Source organism: Myotis yumanensis, unplaced genomic scaffold (genome assembly GCF_028538775.1).
Source record: "Myotis yumanensis isolate MYYU_CA2020_CCGP unplaced genomic scaffold, mMyoYum1.0.hap1 SCAF_5, whole genome shotgun sequence".
In the NCBI taxonomy this organism is placed as follows: domain Eukaryota; kingdom Metazoa; phylum Chordata; class Mammalia; order Chiroptera; family Vespertilionidae; genus Myotis; species Myotis yumanensis.
This window is the reverse complement of record NW_027223756.1, coordinates 89,265,819-89,283,647: the sequence shown is the minus strand read 5'-3', so window position 1 is coordinate 89,283,647 and position 17,829 is coordinate 89,265,819. Positions and strand designations below refer to the sequence as shown.

General features: G+C 46.2%; 1 protein-coding gene across 18 annotated transcripts in view; it reads left to right on the top strand.

The window, feature by feature from the left end:
• EPS15L1 (epidermal growth factor receptor pathway substrate 15 like 1) overlaps positions 1-17,829 on the top strand; it is a 101,969-nt gene that overhangs the window by 111 nt on the left and 84,029 nt on the right. The window lies entirely within an intron of this gene.

Below are 17,829 nucleotides of genomic sequence, written 5' to 3'. Positions count from 1 at the left end.
GAGGCCGAGGCGCGGGGCTGTCGGGCTGAGCGGCGGCGGCTCCCGCTGAAGGGCCCTGGCAAAGGACGCGCGAGGGGGCGGGCTGTTCTGAAGGTGACAGGCCGGCCCGGGGCCTCCGGCACCCGAGCAACCCTGGACCGGGGGCGACCAGGCGGGGCACGGCGCGGGTTTGCTCGGTCCGGGGTCCGGGCCCGCCGCCCTCCGCCGTAGCTCCCAGTCCGGGCGAGGCACGGCGGCTTTGGACTCTCTCCCGGGAAGGTGGGCGAGAGGAGCGAGCATCTCTGCCGGTGCTGCGGCCCCGGGAGCCTTTGTCTCCTGCCCGCTCCCAGCGGCGGGGCGGACTGTCCCCGGCGGTGTGGACTGTGTCCCTGGCCGTGTGGAGGGCAGAGCCCCACCGGACCCAGGACCCGCCAGCAGTGGGATCCTGGACTCATCTCTCCCGCTCCTGGGAGCTTCCTCGGCCACCCCGAGCCGCGAGAGGGGGATCTCAGGTCTCCGGGCGCCTCCTGTGTCCCCAAGTCCGCTGGATGCTCTTTCTAAGGGGCAGTAACAGCGGCGCGACACAGACGTGCAAAAAAGAGCCATGAGCGAGCAGTCCTGCTTCCTCAAGGGTGGGACGTTCATTCATTTATCTGTATACACGTCCGATGTGCGTTGGTCCAGGTTCTGGGGGCGCAGCAGTCACTCGGACAGACAAGGTCGCTGCTCTCCTGGAGGTGACACTTTCGTGGGAAGTAGAAACTGCCTGTGTCCTGCTGATAACGAACTGCCTTTATCCGCTGAATACCTGTGTTGTATTTGCTGTAGTACCATATTATAAGCGCTTAGCCAGAATTAACCTAGCACAGCACCGGGAGTAAGAGTGAGGGCATAGGGTTACATCATCTTGTGTTCAAATCTTGGCTTCAGCATTTATTCCTCTGAGTGCCCTTAGATGAAGCTCTTAGCCTGTCCACACCTCAGTCACCTCCTTTGGAAAATAGGAATAAAAGAAATATTGAGATAATGTGAAGATTAAGCATGTAAAGCCCTTAGAACAGTGCCTGGCACATCAAAGCACTCAGTGATTCTATAACTATCATTTAATTCTCTGGCAGATTTGGACATGTGGGAATAGAGACGCAGCAATAAGAATGCCAAACCCTAGGAGAGCTGATAGGCAGGTTGACATGCGTGGTATGCTGATCCAAGGAGAGAGACATGCATACCTGCTAAATCTTGCAAGAACTTGCCAATTTGTAACTGTTACTAAATTGAAAGCATTAAAGGCCAGCGGTTACTAGTTAACAAGATCTGTAACATATGAAAATGCTCTGTAAACCAAGTGCCCTACAGAAGTTGGGTATTAATAATAACCAATTGCTACAGTTTAAGGTGTTAGGGTTGAAACTGGCTCAGGCTCATTTCATGAGAAAGGGCTTCTGCTTTTGGGGGAAACCTTTTTAAAAACTTTCTTTCAAATTTGCCACTAGCCTTAATGTGAACATTGATGACAATAGCTAATGTTTATTGAGTGCCTTAGAGTTTATTAAGGGCTTTCTAACAAGGTGATGCTTATCAGCATGACAAAGGGGATTCTTATTTTACTGCTGAAGGATTAGCTTTAGAGCAGTGGTTCTCAACTTCCTAATGCCGCGACCCTTTAATACAGTTCCTCATGTTGTGGTGACCCCCAATTTCATTGTTACAAATTGAACATAATTAAAGCAAAGTGATTAATCACAAAAACAATATGTAATTATATATGTGTTTTCCTATGGTCTTAGGCGACCCCTGTGAAAGGGTCGTTCGACCCCCAAAGGGGTCGCGACCCACAGGTTGAGAACCCCTGATTTAGAGGAAGGCAGTGATTTTAGGGAAGGTATGAAAACCTGAATCCGGTAAATCAGATCATATGGTTCACCTGTTTAGAATCTTTTCGAATAAAATCCCAGTACCTCCCCAGGAGGCCCTGCTGGTTGGGTGTCTGCCAGTTTCTCACGCCTGCTCTGTCTGGCACCCACACTGCAATCATACTTCATACCTGCTGCTTTTCTGTTCCTCTGATAGTCAGGCTCCCTTTCCTCAGGGTGTCCCCACAGGTAGTTCCTTCTCCCTGAAGCATTCTTCTCTTTCCTTCCCTCAGGTGGCAGCTTAAATGTCATTCTTCCCTTTGCTGGTCACCTGTCGTAAGCTTCTCTTGCTGCTGGGTGCTGGGCATGGGTTTGGGGCATGGGATCAAGAAACCTGTGCCTGCTGTTCTATGGTGCCCAGTTTACTAGGGAAACAGATAGCAAACAGACTCACAGACACCTGTGGACTGTGATTCACGCTGAGTGGTGGTGTGAGGAAGACACACTGCTCGGGGGTGGGGTCTACTTATGACAAGTGCCATGAAGTAGAGACCAGCTACTTGGACTGCCCAAAGCTTTTCACGGATGGCTTTTCTTTATGTGTGGCATGGGGGCTGGTGGTGGGAGCAAAATTGAATGAGGAGGAGGGTGAGAGCGGCGGGGGGAGGTCAATGGGGGAAAAAGGAGACTCATGTAATACTTTAAACAATAAAGAATTTAAATTAAAAAAAAATTGAATGAGGAGTTGTAAGAGACTGACAGCCTGGTCCTCTGACCTCTGCCAAGTTCAGGTCACTGATGGTGCTTTTTCCTGTTGCTTTCCCTTTATGTTTGTTGAGTGAAGGTATGGTCAGGTTTTCTTCCTTTGGGGAATCATGTCCACATTTTTGTACACCTGTTCTTAAGTGAAGCACTGCACCAGGTGTTCCTGCTGACCCAGGTGTGAGGCATAGCCCTTCCAGGCACTTCCAGTCTGGCTGATCACAGGTAATTACAGGGGAAGGGTGAATATGATTCCAGGATAATTTCTGGTTGAGGCTGTGATCTGGTTGAAATGTGGTGCACACTTGGAACATGGGTGGCCAGTTGAAGGTGTGTAAGGTGGTTAGCTAGTGGTTTTATAGAGGGGCGGGAGGGGTGCTTTTCCCATCAGCAGCTTTCGTGGTCTGCTCCTTACTCTCCGATATCTTTATGACATCTCCTTCCCTAAACCCTGAATACAAATCTTGTCAGTTCTAAAAGTCTATAGTTCTTCCTCTAGGATCAATAATCTCCCCCCCCCCATCAGCATCTTATTTTTTTTTTAATATATTTTATTGATTTTTTACAGAGAGGAAGGGAGAGGGATAGAGAATCAGAAAAATCGATGAGAGAGAAACATCGATCAGCTGCCTCCTGCACACCCCCAACTGGGGATGTGCCCGCAACCAAGGTACATGCCCTTGACGGGAATTGAACCCGGGACCCTTGAGTCCACAGGCCAACGCTCTATCCACTGAGTCAAACCGGTTAGGGCATCATCAGCATCTTATTGATTTGTCTGCACAGCTTTCCTTTGCCTCACCCATACCAGAAACACACCTGTGTTACTTCTTTGTACCATTTGCTCTCATAGGTTACTGGCCACCTTGCCATTCTTCTTCTTTTTTTTTTCAACAAATAAATTAATTACAGTTTCATTTATGAGGAAAAATTGGAATAATACAAAAATATTAAAAAAACAATAAACATTCACCTATACGATGAAATACCATATAGCTGTTAAATTATATTTAGAAGAATATTTTGTAAAATGAAAAAAGTTATTGAGGATTTAGCTCAGAGGAAAAGCAAATTATAAGACTGTTTGTATGGTTTGATTTAATTTTTAATATGTAACTGTATTTTAAAAGAGATGATAAAGCAGACACTACAACACAAGCATAATGGTTAATCTGGTTGGTGGAATTATGGGTGATTTTTATTTTTTTAAATATATTTTTATTTCAGAAAGGGAGGGAGGGAGAGAGAGAGAGAGAGAGAGAGAGAGAATGAATCATCAATGATGAGAGAGAATCTTTGATTGGCTGCCTCCTGCACACCTCCTACTGGGGATCAAGCCTGCAACCTGGACATGTGCCCTTGACCAGAATCGAACCCTGGACCCTTCAGTCTGCAGGCTAATGTTCTGTCCACTGAGCCAAACCAGCTAGGGCGAATTATGGGTGATTTTAGAGTTTTATTTCATTTAGAGACACCTTGCCATTCTTAACTCCAGTGGCCGTTGTTGGGGATAGTCTTTCTCGAAACACTTGTCACTGTAGCCCACCCAAGGACCTTCACACTCTTTCTTCTACCCCCAAATGCCAGCCTTCTCTGCCTGCATCCTTTCTTTCTGTGTGCTCCGTCTTTGGCATGGTCTCTGGCATGTTCGTGCACTACACTCTAAACCTGCCTTCCACTATCTCTTCTGGAGTCCAACCTCCTCTTTTTCCTTTGCCCCTGCCAGCCTGCTGGACTCTAGAACCAGTCACCTCCTTACCACACCCACAAGTTCATGCACTGGGGCTGTTCCCCTTCCTGCTGAGCCTCTCCCTCTTAGTTCATCCCACATCACTTCGGGATTCATCTTCAAAAATGCATCCTCAGCCATTTGCCTGCCCCAGAAACCTCTATATCTCCCATTCCCCTCTCCTTCAGTATGTCCAGCTTGATTGCTCCTGGCCTGGCATTCCCATGCCCCCTGCTCCTGCTCCACCTGACCTTGTGGGCTTGCTCTCCACTCTTCCATTATCTCCATGCAACCCCCTTTCTCTTCCCAGTGCTCCCTTCAGCACCGTGCTGTGACCTCCTGCTGCATCCTGCCTGCTCAGCTGCTCTTAGAGGCCTCCTTGCTATTGTTTTCCTCCAGCCCCACCTGAGCAGAAGCTCTCCCTCTGGTCCCTCCTGTGAGTCCCTTGTGTGGCCCCTGGACCTAGGAAGTACATGGTAACTGGAGGAAAGCATTGGTCTCATTGGTGAGGAGAGTCTTCCCTTTGCTCAAGGAGTTCCACCCCCTACCCTTACCCCCTTTGTCATGTGCTTACTTTCCCATTTTGCAAATGGGAAACAGACCCACAGAGATTGCAATACTCTGTAGCTGGTGGGTGCAGAGTTGGGGTTGACCCACATTCATCCGCCTGTAGAACCCTGCTCTTTCCACTCTTCCAGGCAGCCTGCTGGGCACCCCGCCCAGACAACACCCGGCCAGTGTGTCTGGAATGAATGCTGATAGCTTGGGACACTTGTTTGTCCTTTCATTTCTGTTTTTTTTTTTCTCTCTCTCTCTAAAATAACTGCTAGTCTCACTATCTTACTAGAATGCTAATGGTGATGCCATATAAATTGGTGGGCAGAGAGCCAGGTTTGAGAGTAAAATTTGGCCCCTCCCTGTAAGATGCAGAATTCCTTGGCTGTCTCTCTGTCTGACAGACCTGCATTGGCCTCTTTTGTTTTGTTTTTGTCAACTAAGTAGCTCCCAATCAAGCAAGAACATGGAAGTTTCTCCCCCTCTGCCCCAATTTTGAACTTTAAAGCAAGTTTCCCACGCCTGGTTCTTAACCCCAATCAGCTGATCTGGGAAGTGGAGTGACTCTCTTGGATCAGATGGTACCCTAGAGCTTAGTGTCCACGTTCTGATGCCCCAGGCTCTGCCACATTACTGTGCCAACAGACAGACACACCACTGCCACCCAGGTGAGAGGCACTTCATCAGCCCCACTCCTGGGGTGCTCTCAGTTTCTCACCACCTTGACCTGACCTGAGTGGCCAGCGTCCATACAGAAAGCTACTACATATTCTCCCTCGAAGAAGACTCTAAGCCCCATTATCATTTGAGGTCCTTTCAGGGTGCCTGTATTTCAGTGTTAGGGTCCCCAGATATTCTTTCAGTGCCCTTAGTTGTGCAGTATTTTCTGCATCTCATTTTCCCCATCTGCAAATTGGGAATAACTCAGTTTTATATATCTGCCTCACAGCAGTGGAGTGTCAGGATCATGATGGGTATGCTGTCAATGTGTTTAGTATTTGTGTAGTGAGCCCTTCTTTCAGCAAGTATTTACTGGGCACCTTCTCTTTGCTGGGTGCTTTCTGGGCAGTGGGATGTAGTAGTGAGTGTGAAGACAATCCTGCCCCATGGAGCCGGGATTCTAAGGAGGGAGGCACAGCATAAGGAAATGAACAGGTACCTACAGAGTCTGTCCCATGGCAGCGGCATCATGCTGGGAGAACTAAAGCCAGACCCCATACATGATGTCTGGAAGGGTCTCACTACGAAGGTGCCAAGGACTGAGCAGAAAAGGAGTTTTAGATTACTCAGTTTATCCTCCCAGTCATTCTGGTTGGGTTTATCCTCACTTTATAAAGGATAAACTAAGGCCAATAGGCATTATGACACTTGTGAAAGGTCACATCCAGCAAGCTCTGCTCACACTGTTCTTCTGACTCAGGTCTGGTCTCTGCATTGCACTGTAGTTTCCTGTTTTTTTAATAAAGTTATTTTTAAGCTGCTAAGTGTTATAATTAACTGAGATCTCATTTATTTTTATTTTTTACTTATTTATTGTTATTATTTTGATTTCAGAGAGAGGAAGGGAGAGAGAGACATCATTGCCTCCTGCACGTACCCCAACCAGGGATTGAACCTGCAACCTGGGTATGCATCCTGATCGCTTCCTTCTTGCCCTGCCCTCCTGTTCCCGCTTTTGTGTAGCTGAGTGCATGTTCAGGTCAGCTTCTCATGTGCACATTTGCCAAGGTCACTTTCAGGGTGGCTTCTCAGCAAGGCATGCACTGACCCTGTCATCTTACCTTACCCACCTTTCCTGCCTGGGTGAAATGGTGCTGAGTGACCCAGACCCCCGCCTGCCCCTCTGCCCTGGAACTTGGCTTACCCATCCCTGACCCTTGCCCAGACTCTGGAGCCATGGCCGTGTCTCCTGCTGTCATGCCCCTCGGCACCCTGCTCTGTAGCCACGGGCTCACTCTGCCCACCTATCTCCTCTTCCTGAGCCCCAGAGCACCATCCCACACACTTTTGTGTCCTCCATGCCTCCAGTGTGAACTCATTGTGTTTGTTAAATGAGAGAATGAATGAATAAGTCCACAAGGTTGAGAACTGGTGAATCCAAGGGCAGACTGCCTGTTAGGTTGTTTTCTGTGAAGGATAGGGGTGGCGGTAGCTTGAGGTAGAACTGGGATGGGGGACATTTCTGAGACTAGCACAAAGTTTTCATATGGAGCGGGTGGAAGGAGAGTGAGCAAGGAGAGAAGAGGACTCGAAACAGCCAGTGTTTGACCAGCGCTTACCCTGCCTGGTCAGTCCCTGTGATGGAGACGCTCATCCTCATTGTCCAAATGAAGAAACCAAGGCACCAAGAGGCTGTTCGCCCTCCCCACGGTTGCATAAAGGTTCCAGGGTTAGGGTAGCACTCGAGGTCACGTTGTCTGGTGGTGCTGATGACCTCTGTGTCCTGCATCCTGCATTAGGGCAGTGTGTCAGGGTGACCTCTGTTTCTTCCTCACTTCCTATTCTGGTAGATGGGCTGAGAGCGATGGTTTCCCAGGAGCACCGCAGCTTTCACACCTTGATTCTGTGTTCCTGTTCCTTCCTGACCTTCAGCCTCTCCGAATGACTCCTGGCCCTGAACTCCTTCCAGCTTTCTTATTTATCATGACATTTCATTGCTCGTCTAAACTTTCAGCTGTGGTTCTTTTGCTCCCTGGTTCTCCTTGGGGGACTGCAGGTCTTACCCCCTCTGCCCCCCGTCATGTCCCCACCTCAGGCCCTGAATTCAGTGTGGGTCCGACAGAGTCCTGTGCTGAATGGCGGCACTGGTCCTCAGCTTGTCCCTTGTCATGGGGTCATTTGGGTCCCTAGGGAGAGTTGTGTATCTCCCTTCAGATCCCTCTTGTGCTTCTCTCTATCCCCTTTTTTGTCCTATTTACAAAAGCAATGTGTGCTTGGAACCCTGGAGCGCTCAGAAAGCCACGAGGAGGCCAGTCCAAATCCCTGATAGTACATGGTGTCTCTCCAGCCACATTTAGATTCACATGGATGTGATTACTTCGTGCTTACCAGCCAGGTCCTAACTGTGGAGCTGGTTGGGGCCCTCCTCTCACTTATCGAATATCTGACGATCAGACCCACTCATACATGTTCTGCCCATACTGTTTTTACTGCCATGTGGTTTTCTGTTCAGTGGAGACACAACAATTCTTTATTACCTTTACCAGTCCTTAGAGGTTTTCAGCCCTTCTCTGTCACCTGCAGTCACACCTCTAAGCTGGGCGAACTGAAGAAACTCTCTTGCCCTTCCCTCTTCTGCATAGCTGATCTCTTCTTCAGGAGGAGTCCTTACAGTACTGGGAGAGCATATGTACACACGTGTGTGTGCGTGCGCACACACGTATATATTTTAAAGAAATGCTAGTTTTTATTGTTTGACAGAAGCATGATTGAGCTGGTGATAAAGCTGCTCTTTGTTTATCATATTTGACTGAGAAGCAGCTTGTACCTGAGGATCCTTGCCAGAGCAGAAACTCATCAGATGTTGGTCTTTAATTATGTAAAAGTTTAAACATAATGAAGTCGCAGGAAGAGTTTAATGAGCTCCCATGTACCCACTACCCATTTACCATAGAGGCCAAAATTTGCAAATCTCTTTGCACCCTGATACCATCTCCTGATCTTCCCATATTCATTTTTATTCCGTCTTTTTTTTAAATCTTAGAAATAATAGTTCAGTGTGCATCTCTAACAGTTAAGACTGTTTTTCTTTACATAACCACATTGCTGTCTCACACCTTACACAATATTTCTTAGTACTTTCTGATACCCAGTCCAGATTCAATTTACCTGATTGTCTAAAAATGGAACTTTGCATTTGGTTGAGGTCTCCTAAGTCCTTTTTTTTTTAATTTTTAAATTTTGAGATGATTGTAGATTCATACAGTAGCAAAAAATAATGCAGAGACATCTTGTGTATTCTTTTTTTTTTTTTAAAAGTACATTTTTATTGACTTTTAGAGACAGAGGAAGGGAGAGGGACAGGAAGATAGAAAAATTGATGAGAAACATTATCCATCAACACGACTCCTACTGGAGATAGAGCTCACATGTGCCCTGACCAGGAATTGAACCATGGCCTCTTTGTTCCTGGGTTGGTGCTCAACCACTGAGCCACACTGTCCGGGCCATCCTGTGTATTCTTTACCCTCTTTCCTCTGGTGATAATGTCTTGGAGATCTATAGTTCACCATCACAACCAAAACATGGGCATTACTCTTGTCGGATGCAGAACAGTTCCATTCCCACGGGGATCCTGAATTGCCCTTTTTTATTTAAAAAAAAAATGTTTTTATTGATTTTAGAGAGAGAGGAGGGGATAGGGAGAGAGAAAGAGTAACATCAATGAGAGAGAGAAACATTGATTGGCTGCTTCCCACATGCCCCCTACTGGGGATCGAGCCCACAACCTGGGCATGTGCCTTGACCAGTAATCAAACCAGTGATCTCTCAGTGCATGGGACGACATTCAACCAACTGAGCCGCACTGGCCAAGGCCCCAGTTACCCATGTATAGCCACTCCCACTCCCTTCCCCTACCCTTTCCTTAACTCCTGGCAGTCACTAATCTGCTCATTTCTATGATTTCAGCATTTTTAAAAAAAATAAAGTGCCCAGGTAGGAAAACACTTATTTTTGAAATATATTTTTTATTGATTTCAGAGAGGAAGGGAGGAAGAGAGAGAGAGAGAGAGAGAGAGAAACATCAATGATGAGAGAGTCATCGATCGGCTGCTTCCTGCACACCCCACACTGGGGATCGAACCCGCAACCCGGGCATACGCCCCAACCAGGAATCGAACCATGACCTCGTGGTTTATAGGTTGATGCTCACTCACTGAGCTATGCTGGCCAGGCTGATTCAGCATTTTAATAACGTTATATAATGGAATTATTCAGTATGTAACCTTGGGAGATTAGCCTTTTCAATCAGCATGATCCTCTGCAGATTCTTCCAGATTTTTGCATGTGTCAGCAATTTGTTTCTTTTCATTGCCAAGCTGTATTCCATGGAACCATAATTCATTTAACCAATCCCAGAATATTGGAGATGTTTCCAGTTTTGGGTGATGATGAATAAAGCTGCACTAAACATTTGAATACAGCATGTTACATGAAGCTAAGTCTTCATGTCTCTGGATGAATACCCAAAACAGTTGCTGGGTTATGTGGTAGTGGTGTGTTTAATTTTTATTTGTTGCCCTAACCGGTTTGGCTCAGTGGATAGAGCGTCAGCCTGTGAACTCAAGGGTCCCAGGTTCAATTCTGGTCAAGGGCATGTACCTTGGTTGCGGGCACATCCACAGTAAGGGGTGTGCAGGAGGCAGCTGATCGATGTTTCTCTCTCATCGATGTTTCTAACTCTCTATCCCTCTCCCTTCCTCTCTGTAAAAAATCAATAAAATATATTTTTATTTGTTTGTTTTAAGAAATGGCAAAGTTGTTTTTCAGAGTAGCTGTGCATATTAACATTTCCTCTAACAATGTATGAGCAATCCAGTGTCTCTGCCTGCTCACCGGTGTTGCTATTTTAGCCATTCTCTAATAGTGTGTGCTGGTATCTCACTGTGGCTTTAATTTGTGTTTTCCTGATGGCTAACAATATGGTGGCCATCTTTTTTGTGCTTTTTTGCTGTATATTCTCTTTGGTGTCTTTTGCTCATGTTCTCATTGGACTGTTGTGTTTTTTGCTTTTAAGTTTTGAGAGCTGTTTATATATTCCAGATACTAGTCCTTTGTCAGATATGTGATTTGCAAGCATTTTCTCCCAGTTCAGAGCTTGTCTTTTTATCCTCTTATCAGGGTCTTTTGCAGAGCAAGCATTTTTCAGTTTTGATGAGATTCAGTTTATCCTCTGATGCAATAGGCTTTTGGTGTCAAATATAAGAACTCTCTGCCCAGCTCCTGATCCTGAATATCTTCACCTAGATTTTTTCCTAAAAGTTTTATAGTTTTACATTTAAGTCTGTGATCCATTTGGAGTTAATTTTTTTTAAAATATATTTTTTTATTGTTTTCAGAGAGGAAGGGAGAGGGAAAGAGAGATGGAAACATCAATGATGCGAGAAACTCATTGATCAGCTGCCTCCTGCACGCCCCACACTGGGGATCGAGCCCGCAACTCAAGCATGTGCCTTTGCCCGGAATGGAACCTGGGACCCTTCAGTCGATAGGCCGACACTCTATCCACTGAGCCAAACCGGCTAGGGCCATGTGGAGTTAATTTTTATATAAAGTGTGAGACTTATGTCGAGTTCCATTTTCTTCTTCTGGCTGGATGTCCAGTTGCTCCAATACCATTTGTTGAACAGGCCTCTTTCTTCCTGGATGGCTTTTACATCTTTGTCAGAAGTAGGCACATCTGTGGGGTCTGTTTCTGGGCTTTCCATTCTGTTCCATGGCTCTGTGTGTCTGTCTCTCCATCAATGCCACACTGTCTTAAAAAAAAATTTTTTTTTTAATTGATTTTAGAGAGGAAGAGAGGGAGAAAGAGATAGAAACATCACTGATGAGAGAGAATCATTAATTGGCTGCCTCCTGTACACCCCCCACTGGGGATTGAGACCACAACTTGGACATGTGTCCTGACCAGGAATTGACCATGACTTTCTAGTTCATAGGTTGACGCTCAACCACTGAGCCACACAGGCCGGGCCACACTGTCTTGAATATTGTAGCTTTATAGCAAGCCTTGGAATCAGGTAGAGTAATTCCTCCTACTTTATTCTTCTGTTTCAGAGTTGTTTTATTCATCTTAGTTTCTTTGTCTTTCTATTTATATTTTATCTTTAAAAATATTTTTTATTGATTTCTAGAGAGAGAGAAAGGAAGAGAGAGAGAAAAATTGCTTCTAACATGCCTCCTCACCAGGGATTGAGCCCGCAGCCCGGGCATGTGCCCTGATCAGGAATAAATCAGTAACCTTTTGGTGCACGGGAAGACACCCAGCCAACTGAACCACACAGGCCAGGGCTCTATTTACATGTTAGAGTAATCCTTTGGGGCGGGTACACCATGCAGTGTGCAGATGATGTTTTATTGAGTTGTATACTTGAAGCCTGTATGATTTTGTGAACCAGTGCTACCTCAATAAATTTATTTATTTATTTATTTTTTAAAAAATATATTTTATTGATTTTTTTTTTTTTAAAATATATTTTATTGATTTTTTACAGAGAGGAAGGGAGAGAGACAGAGAGCCAGAAACATCGATGAGAGAGAAACATCGATCAGCTGCCTCCTGCACATCTCCCAGTGGGGATGTGCCCGCAACTCAGGCACATGCCCTTGACCGGAATCGAACCTGGGACCTTTCAGTCCCCAGGCCAATGCTCTATCCACTGAGCCAAACCGGTTTCGGCTATTTTATTGATTTTTTACAGAGAGGAAGGGAGAGAGATAGAGAGCTAGAAACATCTATGAGAGAGAAACATCGATCAGCTGCCTCCTGCACACTCCCCACTGGGGATGTGACCGCAACCCAGGTACATGCCCTTGACCGGAATCGAACCCGGGACCCCTCAGTCCGCAGGCTGACGCTCTATCCACTGAGCCAAACCGGTTTTGGCTATTTTTTTTTAAAAGAATAATCTTATTGGTGTCTACAAAGAATCTTCCTGGAGTTTGGTAGGGATTGAAGTAAACCTGCATATCAGAGGCGACACATTTTTCACATGTTGTTGCATTGACCTTCAGAAAGGCTGGTCAGTTTATCTTTCTACCAGCATGGCACAAGACATGTTTCCATTTTGGCCAGTCCTGCAGATAACCTTTCTATGGCTTTTCCAACCTGATGGCAAACACTGACATTTTCTTCTAATTTTGCAATACATAAATTGAACATTTTCCCCTAACTTTACTGCATCTCTTCTTTCTGAATTGTCTTTTTCTTACCCTTTGCTCATTTTTAAAATTGGGATATCTGTCTTTTTCCTTGAGCTTCATAAAAGCTCTTTCTCACATTCAAGTTCTTCTCTTGGTAATGCTTACCGTAGCTGTGGTTTAGGAACCTCTGATCGGGCAATCAGAGGGAGCTGTCAGTTCCAGAAAGATTTGGGATGCCCCAGTGTTTCCTGACAAATTTTGAGTGATAGTGAATTAAGTTCTAGTTTTCTCACCTGCAGAATGTGGCTGGGCATATGGCCTAGATAATGGTTGTGCAAGCAACAAGGGTAACTATCCCTATGTGGAAGGCAAAAATGCAAGGATTATCAAGCAAGTACTTCTTCAGGCCCTGGTTTTTTTGCAACATTATTTGGTTTTCCACATAGGTACTCACACCAGCATGTCTTTTGGTGTTATGTGCCCAACTTCCTGCAAAACTTGGCAAGAGCATATTGAAACACAGCCCTGATGGGGCCTCAGTTTTCCTGGGGAAATGGCAGATTGTGCTGGTTTTCAAGTCAGGGTATATGCTCAAGTTGTGTCCCGCACTTTGATTTTGTCTGTTGAATAAAATGTACTATCATGTGATCGCCAGGTGAGTATGTGCAGGAGGCCGTGCTGTGGCCCAGCGCTTGGCTCTGTCATGTCTGGGCTGTTTTTGCAGGGAACACACTAGCTTAGGGCTACATGCCTAGGTGGTTCTCTGGTTCCGTCACACATTGGCTCTGTGACCCTGAGTCTCCCCACCTGTTAGTTGAGGGGCTATAATACTACCTGCCCATAGCGTTATTGGGGAGGATTAAATGAGATGCAGGATAGAAAACACGCGAGTGCTCAATAAATATGATCCACTATCAGAACAAAGAATTACAGATACTTTTCTAAAACTTGTATAATGGAAAACTAATTTCCTTTAGAAAGAAATGTCATCTTGAACTGAGCAAGGTCAGTGATCATTGGCATGTGAGCACATACTTCCAGCAGACTGGGAGTTCTCCTGGTTCCAGGCATAAAGATTTAGGAGTCCTGCCATGGATGAATGTGAGGATCAGAGCTGGGTAGACTCAATTCTGGGGGCATTGGGAGGGGCATTAGGTATCAGGAGGGTCTTTCCTTCAAAATGTTTCTGCTGTGCCCTCATCTCAAGCTAGTTTTATCCACATTAAAATCGCATGAGCTCACCTAACTGTGGTGTTTTAAAGCTCTCTCAACAGAAGGGTGTGAAATCTCTGATGTGCCCTCTCCTGTCCCCCCAATTGTAAATTGCATCTGGGCTGGAGGAAGTTTTTATGTTCTTTCTCTTAGTATTTTATTTTTAAAAAATATTTTTATTGACTTCAGAGAGGAAGGAAGAGGGATAGAGAGATAGACCCATCAATGATAAGAGAGAATCATTGATTGGCTGCCTCCTGCACACCCCACATTAGGGATTGAGCCCGAAACCCGAGCATGTGCCCTGACCCCGGAATTTGGGAATCAAACCATGACCTCCTGGTTCATAGGTTGACATTCAACCACTGAGCCATGCTGGCCGGGCTCTCTTAGTATTTTAAAACAAAGCCCTAGCTGGTTTGGCTCAGAGGATAGAGCGTTGGCCTGCGGACTGAAGGGTCCCGGGTTTAATTCCAGTCAAAGGCACATACGTCAGTTAGAGGTTCCCCGGCCCTGGTCAGGATGTGTGCAGGAGGCAACTAGTCGATGTGTCTCTCTCACATCAGTGTTTCTCTCTCTCTCCCTTTTCCTTCCACTCTCTCAGTGGAAAAATATCCTCGGGTGAGATTAACAATAAATAAAACATGAAGGTAGGCTCAGTGGTTTGAGCATTGACCCTCAGACTGAAAGGTCACCGGTTTGATTCTGGTCCAGTTGCACATACCTCGGTTGCAGGCTTGGTCCCCAGCCCCGTTTGGGACACATGTGAGAGGCAACCAATTGATGTATCTCTCTCACATTGATGTTTCTCTCTTTCTGTCTCTCCCCCTCCCTTCCACTCTCTCTAAAAATCAATGGAGCCTGGCTAGCATGTCTCAGTGATTAGAGCATTGACCTGCACACCAGAGAGTCTCGGGTTTGAATCCTGGTCAAGAGCAGGTACCTGTGATGCCGGTTCAAACCCCGCCTCCAGCCAGGGCGTGTGTAGGAGGCAACCAGTTGATGTGTCTCTCTCACATCGATGTTTCTCTCTTCTCTTTCTCTCTCTCTCTTCCACTCCTTCCTCCCTTCCACTCTATAAAAAATCAACAAAAAATATCCTTGGGTGAGGATTAAAAAAAACAACAACTATGGAAAAAGATATCCTGGGGTGAGGATTAACAAAAAAACAACAATAAGGTAAACAAAAAAAGTAAAACATGAAGGGAGCTTCCAGTCAAGACGGTGGCATAGGTAAACATGATCCTCGGAATCTCCCACAACCACATCATAAATACAACTAAGCTACAGAATAATTGTTATTCAGAACAGCCTGAAATTTACCTGCATAGAAGTCCTATAACTAAGGATATAAAGTAGAAGCCACATTGAAACTAGTAGGAGGGGCAGAGATGATGAACAGGCTGGTCTACACCCATGTGTGGTAGTTAAAAGTCAGGAGGGATATCTCAGCTGTGGAAGTTTCCCCCAGGAGTCAGGGGTCCCAGCTCCAAACCAGGCCCCCCCCCCCCCCCCCCCCCCCAGCCCAGGGTTCCAGTGCTGGGAAAAGAAATCCCCATAACTTGTGGTTGTAAAAACCAGCAGAGATTGTGGCAAGTGAGATGGAGGGCTCTTGGAGTCCCAGGTGTTTCTCTTAAAAGACTTGCACGAATTCACTCAGACTCGCTCATTCTGAGCTCCAGAGCTGGGGCAGCAGCTCACAAGGTGCCAGGGACATATGGAGAGGAACGGAATTGTTTGGCAGCAGGTTAAGAGCTGCAGGGGCAGCTTTCTCCCAGACAGAAGTGTTGGCAGAGGCCATTGTTCCTTTGCTGAGTGCTCCCCCACAGCCAGCAGGCAGGCACCATATCTGAGACACTGTCAATCTTGCTGATACTGTTCACCCCGCCCCACCCAACTTGTGGGTTCACCTAAGTCCTTTCCAGTGGCTTTTCCATACAAATAGCCTGTCTTGGCTCATGCTGCTAACTTTCCTAAAATCTCTCACCAAGCAGCATCTGGCCTCTGTGTACCCTGTACCTCTTTTTTTAAAATATATATATGTTTTTATTTTAGAGAGAGGAAGGGAGAGGGAGAGAGAGAAACATTAATGATGAGAGAGAATCATGGATCGTTTGTCTCCTGCACGCCCCACACTGGGGATTGAGCCCGCAACCTGGGAATATGCCCTGACTGGGAATTGAACCCTGATCTCCTGGTTCACAGGTTGATGCTCAACCGCTGAGCCACACCAGCCAGGCTACCCTATACCTCTTGCTGAGTGGCCTCAGGCATGGCGCCAGTGTCAACCGGCCTTGTTTTGCAGCTTGGCCTCTGCTGGGCACCTCCGAGCCCAGCGCAAGTAGAGTAGCAACCATCTGCAGATCACTTTGTAGGTCATGCCAGGTGGCCCTGGGCAGAGCACAGGCAGTGGTTGGCCTTGGCCTGCATCTCCCAGGAGGCCACAGATCCAGTGCATCTGGTGGACAGCTTTAGACCACACTGAAGCACCACCCAAACACCTCCATGAGCAACAAACTCAAGGGGTTGACTTGGTGGGTACCTGAGCCTTGCTGAAGTGAGTTCTGCTCCATGGGGTCAGCCCCTGCAGAGCAGATCTTCCATGGTGTCTGTGGCCAGTCCTCCCAGCCAATTACCCTCCCCCCCATTGATATGCCAATAGTAATCAAGGCTCAGCTACAACAGGATGGTGCACAGAACCCACATGGGGTGTGTCGGGGGGGCACTTCTGGAGTACCCAGCTCAGGTGACTGGGGAGGCTGCGCCACTGGGCTCTACATGACACCTACTACATAGACCACTCTATTGAGACTGGGAGATATACCAGCTCTACATAGAAACAAACACAGGGAGGCAGCCAAAATAAGGAGACAAAAAGACATGTCCCAAATGAAAGACTAGAACAAAAACTGCAGAAAAGGAACTAAACAAAATGGAGACAAGCAATCTACTAGATGCAGAGTTCAAAACACTGGTTATAATGATGCTCAATGAACTTAGGGGAAGAGTAGGGGAACTTAGAACTTCAACAGAGAGATAGGAAACATACATATGGAGATAGAAAAGCCCAACTGGAGTGTCTCAGTTGGTTGAGCAATCTCCTGTGCATCAAAGGATTGCTGATTTGATTCCCAGTCAGGCAGTCAGGACACATGCCTGGGTTTGATCCCCAGTCATGGTGTGTGTGGAAGCCAACCGCTTGATGTTTCTCTCTTATATCGATGTTTCTCTCTCTCCCCCCTTCCTCTCTCTAAGCATGTCCTCGGGTGAGGATTTAAAAATGGAGATAGAAAACATAAAAAAAGAACCAGTCAGAAATGAAGAATACATGAACTAAAACAAAGAATACACTATAGGGAATCAACAGTAGAGTAGATGAAGCAGAGAATCAAATCAGAGAGTTGGAAGACAAGGAAGCAGAAAATACCCAATCAGAACATCCAAAAGAAAAAAGAGTAAAAAAAAAAAAAATGAGGATCACATAAGGAGCCTCTAGGACAACATCAGCATCATGGGGGTGCCAGAAGGAGAAGAGAGAGCAAGAAATTGAAAACTTACTTGAAAAAATAATGATGGGAAACTTGCTTAACTAGGTGAAGGAAATAGACATACAAGTCCAGGAAGCATAGAGAACCCCAAACAAGATGAACCCAAAAAGGCCCACACCAAGACAAATCATAATTAAAATGCCAAAGATTAAAGTCAGACTTTAAAAGCAGCAAGAGAAAAGCAGTTAGATCTTGGCCGGGTGGCTCAGCTGGTTGTAGCATTGTCCCGTACACCAAGAGGTGTGGGTTCAATTCCCTCTCAGGGCATATACCTAGGTTGCGGTTTGATCCCTGGTTGGGGCGCATATGGGAGGCAATTGATAGTTAT